This window comes from Odocoileus virginianus, chromosome 30 (genome assembly GCF_023699985.2).
Source record: "Odocoileus virginianus isolate 20LAN1187 ecotype Illinois chromosome 30, Ovbor_1.2, whole genome shotgun sequence".
NCBI classification, from domain to species: Eukaryota; Metazoa; Chordata; class Mammalia; order Artiodactyla; family Cervidae; genus Odocoileus; species Odocoileus virginianus.
Genome location: NC_069703.1, coordinates 30,919,051 through 30,929,737, shown reverse-complemented (window position 1 = coordinate 30,929,737; position 10,687 = coordinate 30,919,051).

The following is a 10,687-nucleotide window of genomic DNA, read 5'->3' as shown; positions in this document are numbered from 1 at the left end:
CGACACTTTCTCGTGTATTCTTTTTTAAAGAATTGTGTGTGTCTGGCTGTGCTGGGTCTTTGCTGCTGCACGCGGGTTCTCTCGTTGCGGGAAGTGGGGGCTGTTCTTCGCCGAGGTGCCTGGGCTTCTCGCTGCAGTGACTTCTGCTGTTGCAGGGTACGGGCTCTGGGGCACACAGGCTTCAGTAGTGGGCTCTGTGGTGTGGCCCATGGGCTTGGTTGCTCCCCGGCATGTGGACTCTTTCTGGACCAGGAACTGAACCCATGTCCCCTGCGTTAGCAGGCAGACTCCCAACCACTGGAACACCAGGCAGATCCTGAATTGTGTACTTTAAATGGGTGTCTAATAATGTGGATTATGTCTCACTAAAGCTGTTTAAAAAAAAAACCAACACAGTCATTTAGCTCAGAAATCTGTCACTTGGCAGGGCCCAGTGGGGAACAGGCCTCTGTTCCCCAGTGTCTGAGAAGTGGCATGACACCTGGAGGCTAAAATCACCTGCGGCTTCTTCACACATCTGGCAGTTAATGCTGATGGTCAGCTATTGTCATCACTTAACACACGACCCCTCCATGTGGCCTCGGCTTCCACACAGCATGCCAGCTGGCTTCCAAGGACAAGCATGTCAGGAAAACCAACATCTCTCTTGTCTCATGGAGGAGTGTCTACGCTATGTTGTAGAAAGAGGACGGGAAAGGAATAAATGGTCGTCTTTGGAAAATAAACTCTGTCTCTGGGTGCAGTGGTTCTAAGTGGTCAAGTCAAGAAGATGAACTTGACTGGTCAGGAGACCTTTAGCACTGAGTGTCTCTGTTAGGGATGTGTTATCTGCTAGGTCATTTCCCATCTGCTAGAAACTTTCAGGGAGTATATATCACACATACTTGATGGTGACTTGGATTCAGTCATTTCAGTGCTAAAAAGACAGAGTTGGTTCTAGAAAGTGACAAACATAACCTCACAGTAGAGACTCATGTGTAGGGTATAAAAGACTGGAGAATGGCTTGGTACAGGTTTTGTATTCTCAAATCAGTATGACAGAAGGGGGACTCCTGAGGCTAAAGACTCACAGGAGGGCATCTGGGCTGACCTGGGTGCCTAGTCTTCATCCTGGCCTGCTTGTTACTTGTGGTTGTGACGGTTAATTCACCATGGTGATGGTTAATTTCAGATTTGCATTCTGAATACATTTTAGAAGCAATAAGGAAGGTAAGAATGTCAGGATCCACATTGCTTATGAGAAAGTGCGTGTCTGTTCCATAGGGTTTTAAATGGTTTGTGTGTTTTGTCCTGTTCTGCCAGGCCTTCGCTGCCGTGCGGGCTTTCTCTGGCTTCAGCGAGCGGGGACTGCTCTCCAGTTGGAGTTGCGGTGCTTGGGCTTGGCGTCGTGGCTCCTCCTGCCGCAAGGCACGGGCTCGAGGTGCATGGGCTTAGCTGTTCCGTGGCGTTTGGACTCTTCCCAGACTAGGGATTGGACCTGTGTCACCTGCATTGGCAGGCAGATTCCTATACGCTGTAACACTGGGGAAGTCCCATAGGTTTTTCATTTATTTATTTTTTTTAACAATCACTGTCATGCACGAAAATTTGTAAGTGTATGGCCACCACAGAAACATGTATATTTTCATTATTGAACTTTAAAACGGAAAGCTTTACTTTGAATTACATGAACTGGGTGGAAAAATGCTAGCTATTATTGAAATTGACGGATTTTCTGTTTGAAGTATGTGACGGAAATACAAAACTGGCAATCTTTTCTTTCTTTCCTTTTTTTTTTTTGTTGTTGTTGTTGGCTGCATTGCATGGCATGTGAGAACCTAGCTCTTGACCGTGGATCAAAGCCATTCCCCCTGCAGTGGAAGCATGGAGCCTTAACCACTGGACCACTGGACCAGGGATGTCCCTGGCATTATTTTCTATTTGTGAAGTATTTCTGTTCTTCATACCACACATCAAAAGCTATTGCTTTACTCCTCTGATGTGCATAAGAGATGTTAGGATGAAAAACCAGCAAATTAAAAAATCATTTTATTCAAGTATGGTTGATTGACAATGTTCTGTTAGTTATAGTTATCCAGCAAAGTGATTCAACTCTTACATCTGTTCTTTTTCAGATTCTTTTCTCTTATTTTTTTCTTTTTTCAAGTCGCTCAGTTGAGTCCAACTCTTTGCGACCCCCTGGACTGTAGCCCACCAGGCTCCTTGGTCCATGAGATTCTCCAGGCAAGAGCACGTACAAAATACTGAGTATCGTTCCCTGTGCTGCGCGGTAGGTCCTTCCCGGCGTCTCTTTTATACATGGCAGTGTGTACATGTTAATCCCAAACTCCTAGTCTGTCCCTCCCCGCCTTTCCCCTCTGGTGACCGTAAGTTTGTTTTCTGTGTCTGTGGGTCTACTACTTTTTTGAATATAAATTCATTTGCATCTTTTTTTTCTTTTTTTTAGATTCCACACATAAGTGATATCGTCTGATGTTCGTCTTTGTCTGACTTACTTAGTGTGATATTCTCTAGGTCCATCCCTGCTGCAAGAGAGACATTATTTCATTCTTTTTTATGCCAGAGAAATATTCCATTGTGTACATATATTTATATATATATATATATACATATATATATATATATACACACCACATCTTGATTCACTCATCTGTCAACATTTAAGTTGCTTCCATGACTTGGCTATTGTAAGCAGTGCTGAACTGAACATAGGGGAATGTGTATCTTTTCAAATTAAGGTTGTCTCAGAATATGTGCCCAGGGATGGGATTGCAGGATCATATAGTAATTCTATATTTGGTTTTTAAAGGAGTCTCCATATTATTTTCCATAGTAGCTGTACCAATTTACATTCCCACCAACAATGTAGAAGGTTCCTTTTTCTCTATACCCTCTCCAGCATTTAGTATTTGTAGACTTTTTGATGATGGCCATTCTGACCAATGTGAAGTGATACCTCATTGTAGCTTTGATTTGCATTTCTCTAATAATTTTATTGAGAAAGAACAGTTATTTAATCTAGATCAGAAGTTATGTGGTAAGAAAATAAACTCCCTATATTGTACAAGGTAAATCACCTTTTTCCAGTGAAATTTTCTACTTCAAAAATTAGCAATTATTGGATATTTCCTGGTGGTCCAGTGGTTGAGGCTCCGCACTTCCACTGCAGGTTCAATCCCCACTTGGGGAATTAAGATCTTACAAGCACACAGCCCAGTGCCACCCCCCCCCAAAAAAAATTAGCAATTATTTCAAGATGCTCATGCAACTTGTCTCAGTTACTTTGGCCTGCTATAACAAAATACCGTAGTCTGGGTGGCTTAAATAACAAACAATGCTTTCTCATGGTTTTGGAGGCTAGAAGGTCCAAGATGAGGGCGCCAGCATATTTGAAGGCTGTGAGGGCCTCTTCATGGTTGGAGAGCCTCTTTCCTTTCCGCTGTGTCCTCACGTGTCTGACAAAGAGCTCTCTAGTCTCTTCCTCTTCTTCTGAGGATGCTGATCCTATCATGAGGCCTCCAGCCTCATATCTCATCTAAAGCCAGGCACCTCCTGAGGACCCCGCCTCCTGACACCATCACCTTGGGCTCAGAGTTTCAACATATGAGTTTGGGGAGCACACACATTCAGTCTATAACCCCAGTTCTGGTTTGTGTTTTCTGCTTTTCACATGGCCAGTGGTGTGATTACATTCCCCAAGGCAGATGGTAAATGTTGACTGATACTATGAACAAGTTATGAATTTATTATCAGCTTTCTTAAGAAATCAAAATTTTGTGTTTAATATTTGATGAACTAGGCATCTGACCTTTTCCAAACCGACAGTTGCTTTGACTCTGATCCTTTGGCTAATGCTGTTCCTGATGAAGGAAGTCCAGTGGCTAAGATGCTAGGCTTTCAGTTCAGGGGGTCTGGGTTCGATCCCTGATCAGGGAAGTAGATCTCCAGTGCTGCACCTAAGATCTCAAATGCCTCAGGGAAGACTGAGTGCAGCCAAATAAATAATTTTTTTAAAATCAAGTACAAAACTATAACCTATTTTTTAAAGAAAAAATAATAGCTCTTCTGTGCTGATGCATCCCCTGCCTTCAGGGAGGAAATGCAAAACCTGAGAGGTTTATGCTGAGGTGGAGGGAATGTTCTCCTCATGTAAAGTTCTGTCACTGTGGCTTGTTGATAAAGGGATTGGTACTATGGCCTGAAACTGAACTGAGCATGAGAACTTTTGAGTATTTCATCTAGAGTAAAGTGGCCATTCCCTTACTGAACTGCATAGCTGATTAAAGCACTTAGAATTTGGTGAGGCCGTCCAAGCACAGGTGGGAAAAAAAATTTCCAGACACAGAGCATTTCGGAATGGAGTGAGTTTATTAAGAGCAAGAAGCAGAGATAATGAGGGTGCCGGAAGCAAGGAAGCGAGTCAGCCTCCTGACAGGCCAGGGAGAGCTGAGGGACCCTGGGAACAGTGGGCTGGCTGAGGGGGAGCCGGCACTTTTCGGGTCAGTAGCCAGTTTTTCTAGCCTCGGGATGAAACTCCTGCTGGAAGGTCGGGATTAGCTGATTGGTTAGAGAGCTGCAGGGTGAGTGCGGGGTGGGCGCTTCTGCCGCATGTGGGGTCAGGAAGCCTGCTGCTGATGGTCAGGGGGCTTTTGGCAACAGTTACAAAGGGGCTCAGTCAGCTTCGGAGCTGCCCTTGGTTCTGGCCTCTGTGCCTGTGGCCTTGGTACAGCCTGGCAGCTGTGGCCTTGGGGCAGGACTGCACAGAATTGTTTGTGTGAGGTGCAGATGCTTTGATGTGCTGGTTAGAAGCATTCATGATGCCTAAGGATTGCCTCCATAACTTTAGCAGAAAGCATTAAGGGGGACATCTGATATTCCAGAGACTTCAAAGTCAAGGGGCTGTAACAGCACCACTCATAGGGGAGAAAAAAGTACCCTCCTCAATCAAGGGTTACTGCAATGCTGTCTCTCAGTTTAATAGCCTTATCTCTGAAAAGAGAGAAAGTGAAAGTCGCTCAGTCGTCTCCGACTCTTTGCAACCCCAGAGGCTATATATAGTCCATGGGATTCTCCAGGCCAGAATACTGGAGTGGGTAGCCGTTCCCTTTTCCAGGGGATCTTCCCAACCCAGGGATCGGACCCAGGTCTCCCAATTGCGGGTGGATTCTTTACCAGCTGAGCCACTGGGAGCTTGGCAAATCATTGTGGTCAATTGATGTTTAAGTAAACGTGGCCACTCTTGCTCCCTCAGCATTGAACATTGGTGAGTGAATTGTTGCCTCCAGTGGCACTTGGTATGCAACCTTGAGTTTTGCTCATGTCTTCTTTCCAGTATGCATTCAGGGAGACATGCTTTCTTTTACCTGGCAACATACGCTGTACACATTCTTGCTTTCACTGGGTTATTTAAAATTCCCCTGAATTATTTCATTAATGGGTCAAACTCTTATACAATAATATCTGCCAATAGATGTTTAAACATTCCATTACAATAATGAAATTAAGCAATATATTCTGATAGTGGCCCCCACAGAGGAAAGTACTCTCATTGCATGCTATTCAAGCAGCTGGATATAAACAGGTCTTGAATGAGGAGAAAATCAGGCCATATCTCTTAAGTATCTTTATGTGGGGCTATTTAGGTAGCTTTCAAAAGCATTTCCCAACTCATATAAAACAAATTATTAGCTCCTGGCCCCCAAACATGAAGGATAAACACTCACATTGTCATAGCCTGAGGAAAGCACATTCTAAGCTGGAAATTCTATTAGATCTCTGTATTAAGTTATCGGATAAACACCTAAATGTGAAAGAGGCTCCTAAAGTAAAAAAAGAAAAAAGATTTGAAAGTGTTCTAGATGGCAGTAAATCAAGCTCTACTTTCTATCCCATTCAAACCCCAAAGAATTATAGGTGACTATAATAATCTCATCACTGCTTAGAGGCTTTGGCATTTACATACTGATGGTATTTGTTCTTCCCCGAACTTTGAATTTGATCCTTCTGCTGAATCACGCATACCCTTTGAGCTAATCTATTACTAGACTCTAGTGAGAAATTGTCTGATTTAGAAGAGAGTTCTAATTCTCCAGTTCAGCATTCTCATCCTTAATAGGTTCTTTCTGAATTGAAACCACGTAAGTTGGGTCACAGTGGCAGATTTTATTTTTTTGGGCTCCAGAATCACTGCAGATGGTGACTACAGCCATGAAATTAAAAGAATCTTGCTGCTTGGAAGAAAAGCTATGATCAACCTAGTGTATTAAAAAGCAGAGGCATTACTTTACCAACAAAGGTCTGTCTAATCAAAGCTATGGTTTTTCCAGTAGTCGTGTATGGATGTGAGAGTTGGACTATAAAGAAAGCTGAGCGTTGAAGAATTGATGCTTTAGAACTGTGGTGTTGGAGAAGACTCTTGAGAGTCCCTTGGATTGCAAGGAGATCCAACCAGTCCATCCTAAAGCAGATCAATCCTGAATATTCATTGGAAGGACTGATGTTGAAGCTGAAACGCCAATACTTTGGCCACCTGATCCGAAGAGCTGACTCAGCAATATTTCTGAGATTCACACATGTTGTTGTATGTCAGTAATTCATTCCTTTTTATTGCTGATTATATAATTCTCCATTATATGAGTGTACCACAAGTCGATTGGTTGTTTCCAATTTGGGGCTCTTGTGAATGAACTGACATAAACATTCAGTTCAGTTCAGTTGCTCAGTTGTGTCCTACTCTTTGTGACCCCGTGGACTGCAGCACGCCAGGCCTCCCTGTCCATCACCAACTCCCGGAGTTTACCCAAACTCATGTCCACTGAGTCAGTGATGCCATCCAACCATCTCATCCTCTATTGTCCTCTTCTCCCACCTTTAATCTTTCCCAGCATCAGGATCTTTTCAAATGAGTCAGTCGTTCGCATCAGGTGGCCAAAGTATTGGAGTTTGAGCTTCAGCATCAGTCCTTCCAATGAATATTCAGGACTGATTTCCTTTAGGGTGGACTGGTTGGATCTCCTTGCAGTCCAAGGGACTCTCAAAATTCTTCTCCAACACCATAGTTCAAAAGCATCAATTCTTCAACGCTCAACTTTCTTTATAGTCCAACTCTCACATCTATACATGACTACTGGAAAAACCATAGCTTTGACTAGATGGATCTTTGTTGGCAAAATAATGTCTCTGCTTTATAATATGCTGTCTAGGTTGGTCATAACTTTTCTTCCAAGGGGCAAGCGTCTTTTAATTTCATGGCTGAAGTCACCATCTGCAGTGATTCTGGAGCCCCCAAAAATAAAGTCAGCCACTGTTTCCACTGTTTCCCCATCTATTTGCCATGAAGTGATGGGACCAGATGCCATGATTTTAGTTTTCTGAATGTTGAGCTTTAAGCCAACTTTTTCACTCTCCTCTTTCACTTTCATCAAGAGGCTCTTTAGTTCTTCTTTGCTTTCTGACATAAGGGTGGTGTCATCTGCATATCTGAGGTTATTGATATTTCTCCCGGCAGTCTTGATTCCAGCTTGTGCTTCTTCCAGTCCAGCGTTTCTCATGATGTACTCTGCATATAAGTTAAATAAGCAGGGTGACAATGTACAGCCTTGATGTACTCCTTTCCCTATTTGGAACCAGTCTGTTGTTCCATGTCCAGTTCTACTGTTGCTTCCTGACCTGCATACAGGTTTCTCAAGAGGCAGGTCAGGTGGTCTGGTATTCCCATCTCTTTCAGAATTTTCCAGAGTTTGTTGTGGTCCACAGTCAAAGGCTTTGGCATAGTCAATAAAGCAGAAGTAGATAATTTTCTGGAACTCTTGCTTTTTCAATAATCCAGCAGATGTTGGCAATTTGATCTCTTGTTCCCTCTACCTTTTCTAAATCCAGCTTGAACATCTGGAAGTTCACAGTTCATGTACTGTTGAAGCCTGGCTTGAAGAATTTTGAGCATTACTTTACTAGTGTGTGAGATGAGTGCAATTGTGTGGTAGTTTGAGCATTCTTTGGCATTTCTTTGGGATTGAAATGAAAACTGACCTTTTCCAGTCCTGTGGCCACTGCTGAGTTTTCCAAATTTGCTAGCATATTGAGTGCAGCACTTTCACAGCATCATCTTTTAGGATTTGAAATAGCTCAACTGGAATTCCATCACCTCCAACAGCTTTGTTCATAGTGATGCTTCCTAAGGCCCACTTGACTTCACATTCCAGGATGTCTGGCTCTAGGTTGGTGATCACACCATTGTGTGTGATTATCTGGGTCATGAAGATCTTTTTTGTATAGTTCTTCTTTGTATTCTTGCCACCTCTTCTTAATATCTTCAGCTTCTGTTAGGTCCATACCATTTCTGTCCTTTATTGGGCCCATCTTTTCGTGAAAGGTTCCCTTGGTACCTCTAATTTTCTTGAAGAGATCTCTAGTCTTCCCCATTCTATTGTTTTCCTCTATTTCTTTGCATTGATCACTGAGGAAGAGTTTCTTATCTCTCCTTGCTATTCTTTGGAACTCTGCATTCAAATGGGTATATCTTTCCATTTCTCCTTTGCCTTTCACTTCTCTTCTTTTCACAGCTATTTGTAAGGCCTCCTCAGACAACCATTTTGCCTTTTTGCATTTCTTTTTCTTGGGGATGGTCTTGATACCTGCCTCCTGTACAAAGTCATGAACCTCCATCCATAGTTCATCAGGCACTCTGTCTATCAGATCTAGTCCCTTGAATCTATTTGTCACTGACCGATCATGGTGGAGAGTTCTGACAAAACGCGGTCCAATGGAGAAGGGAATGGCAAACCACTTCAGTATTCTTGCCTTGAGAACCCCATGAACAGTATGAAAAGGCAAAAAGATAGGGCACTGAAAGAGGAACTCCCCAGGTCGGTAGGTGCCCAATGTGCTACTGGAGATCAGTGGAGAAGTAACTCCAGACAGAATGAAGGGATGGAGCCAAAGCAAAAACAACACCCAGTTGTGGATGTGACTGGTGATAGAAGCAAGGTCTGATGCTGTAAAGAGCAATATTGCATAGGAACCTGGAATGTCAGGTCCATGAATCAAGGCAAATTAGAAGTGGTCAAACAGGAGATGGCAAGAGTGAACGTCGACATTCTAGGAATCAGTGAACTAAGATGGACTGGAATGGGTGAATTTAACTCAGATGACCATTATCTCTACTACTGTGGGCAGGAATCCCTTAGAAGAAATGGAGTAGCCATCATGGTCAACAAAAGAGTCCGAAATGCAGTACTTGGATGCAATCTCAAAAATGACAGAATGATCTCTGTTCATTTCCAAGGCAAACTATTCAATGTCATGGTAATCCAAGCCTATGCCCTCACCAGTAACACTGAAGAAGCTGAAGTTGAATGGTTCTATGAAGACCTACAAGACCTTTTAGAACTAACACCCGAAAAAGATGTCCTTTTCATTATAGGGGACTGGAATGCAAAAGTAGGAAGTCAAGAAACACCTGGAGTAACAGGCAGACTTGGCCTTGGAGCACAGAATGAGGCAGGGCAAAGGCTAATAGAGTTCTGCCAAGAGAATACACTGGTCATAGCAGACACCCTCTTCCAACGAAACAAGAGAAGACTCTACACATGTACATCGCCAGATGGATGACACTGAAATCAGATTGATTATATTCTTTGCAGCCAAAGATGGAGAAGCTCTACACAGTCAGCAAAAACAAGACCGGGAGCTGACTGTGGCTCAGATCATGAACCCCTTATTGCCAAATTCAGACTGTAGTGTTTACTACTGAATAAAAAAATTGATGTGTACGTGGACCTGCCCAGTTCAAACCTATGTTGTTCAGGGGCCACCTGTAGTCAGAAGGTCATATATATTAAACGTATACTTCTAAGATCTGTTTTTAGCATGTACACAACATAATCTGAGACTTAAAAGTTTTATCTTGATTAATTCAGACAAAGATCATCAGTACATGAAACTGTTAGGGGAAAGACTGACTGAAACCACACCCTTGGACCAGGCACCATAGTAAGTATTTGCATGCGTTATTTTAGGACAGAAGGTGCTGGTAAGGAACAAGGAACTAACAAGCCACCACCTGCCAGAAAAATCTGGGCAAGGTCAAAAGGAGAGAGGAGAGGCCAGTCTGTATGTCCTGCGAACTTCCCAGAATCCTCCTTGTTGGAATCCATCTGGGCCGAGCAGCGTGTGTGCCACCAGGAAGGACCCTGAGTCAGATGATTGGCCAGAGACAACCCAGAGACTCTTCCCATTACTGTAAGATCCGAGACTGCAAGTCCCATGGCAGGGCAGTCCTCCTGGGTTCCCTGACCTGCTGTCCGCCCAGGTGCCCCTTCCCGGTAAAGGCCTTGCTCTGTCAGCATGTGTGTCTCCTCGGACAGTTCATTTCCAAGTGTTAGACAGGAGCTCACTCTCAGACCCTGGACGGGGTACCCCTTTCTGCAACGAAACCCTAAAATGAAAGATTGGGAACTTGCGGGGGTGAGGCAGACTGACACCACGCGAACCCACTGCTTGATCTCAGCATGATTAGGAGTGGGTCACCCACGCACTTGTATCTCCTTGTTGTTACGCATCAGGAAGTACACGGACCGCTGATGAAGCATTCTTAGGGGGAAAAAATGTTGAACTAGAATATAAGCGAGTCATTAGCACTTCCATTTGGTGAAAAATACGAGGAACAAGTTCAGTGAAACTATGACTA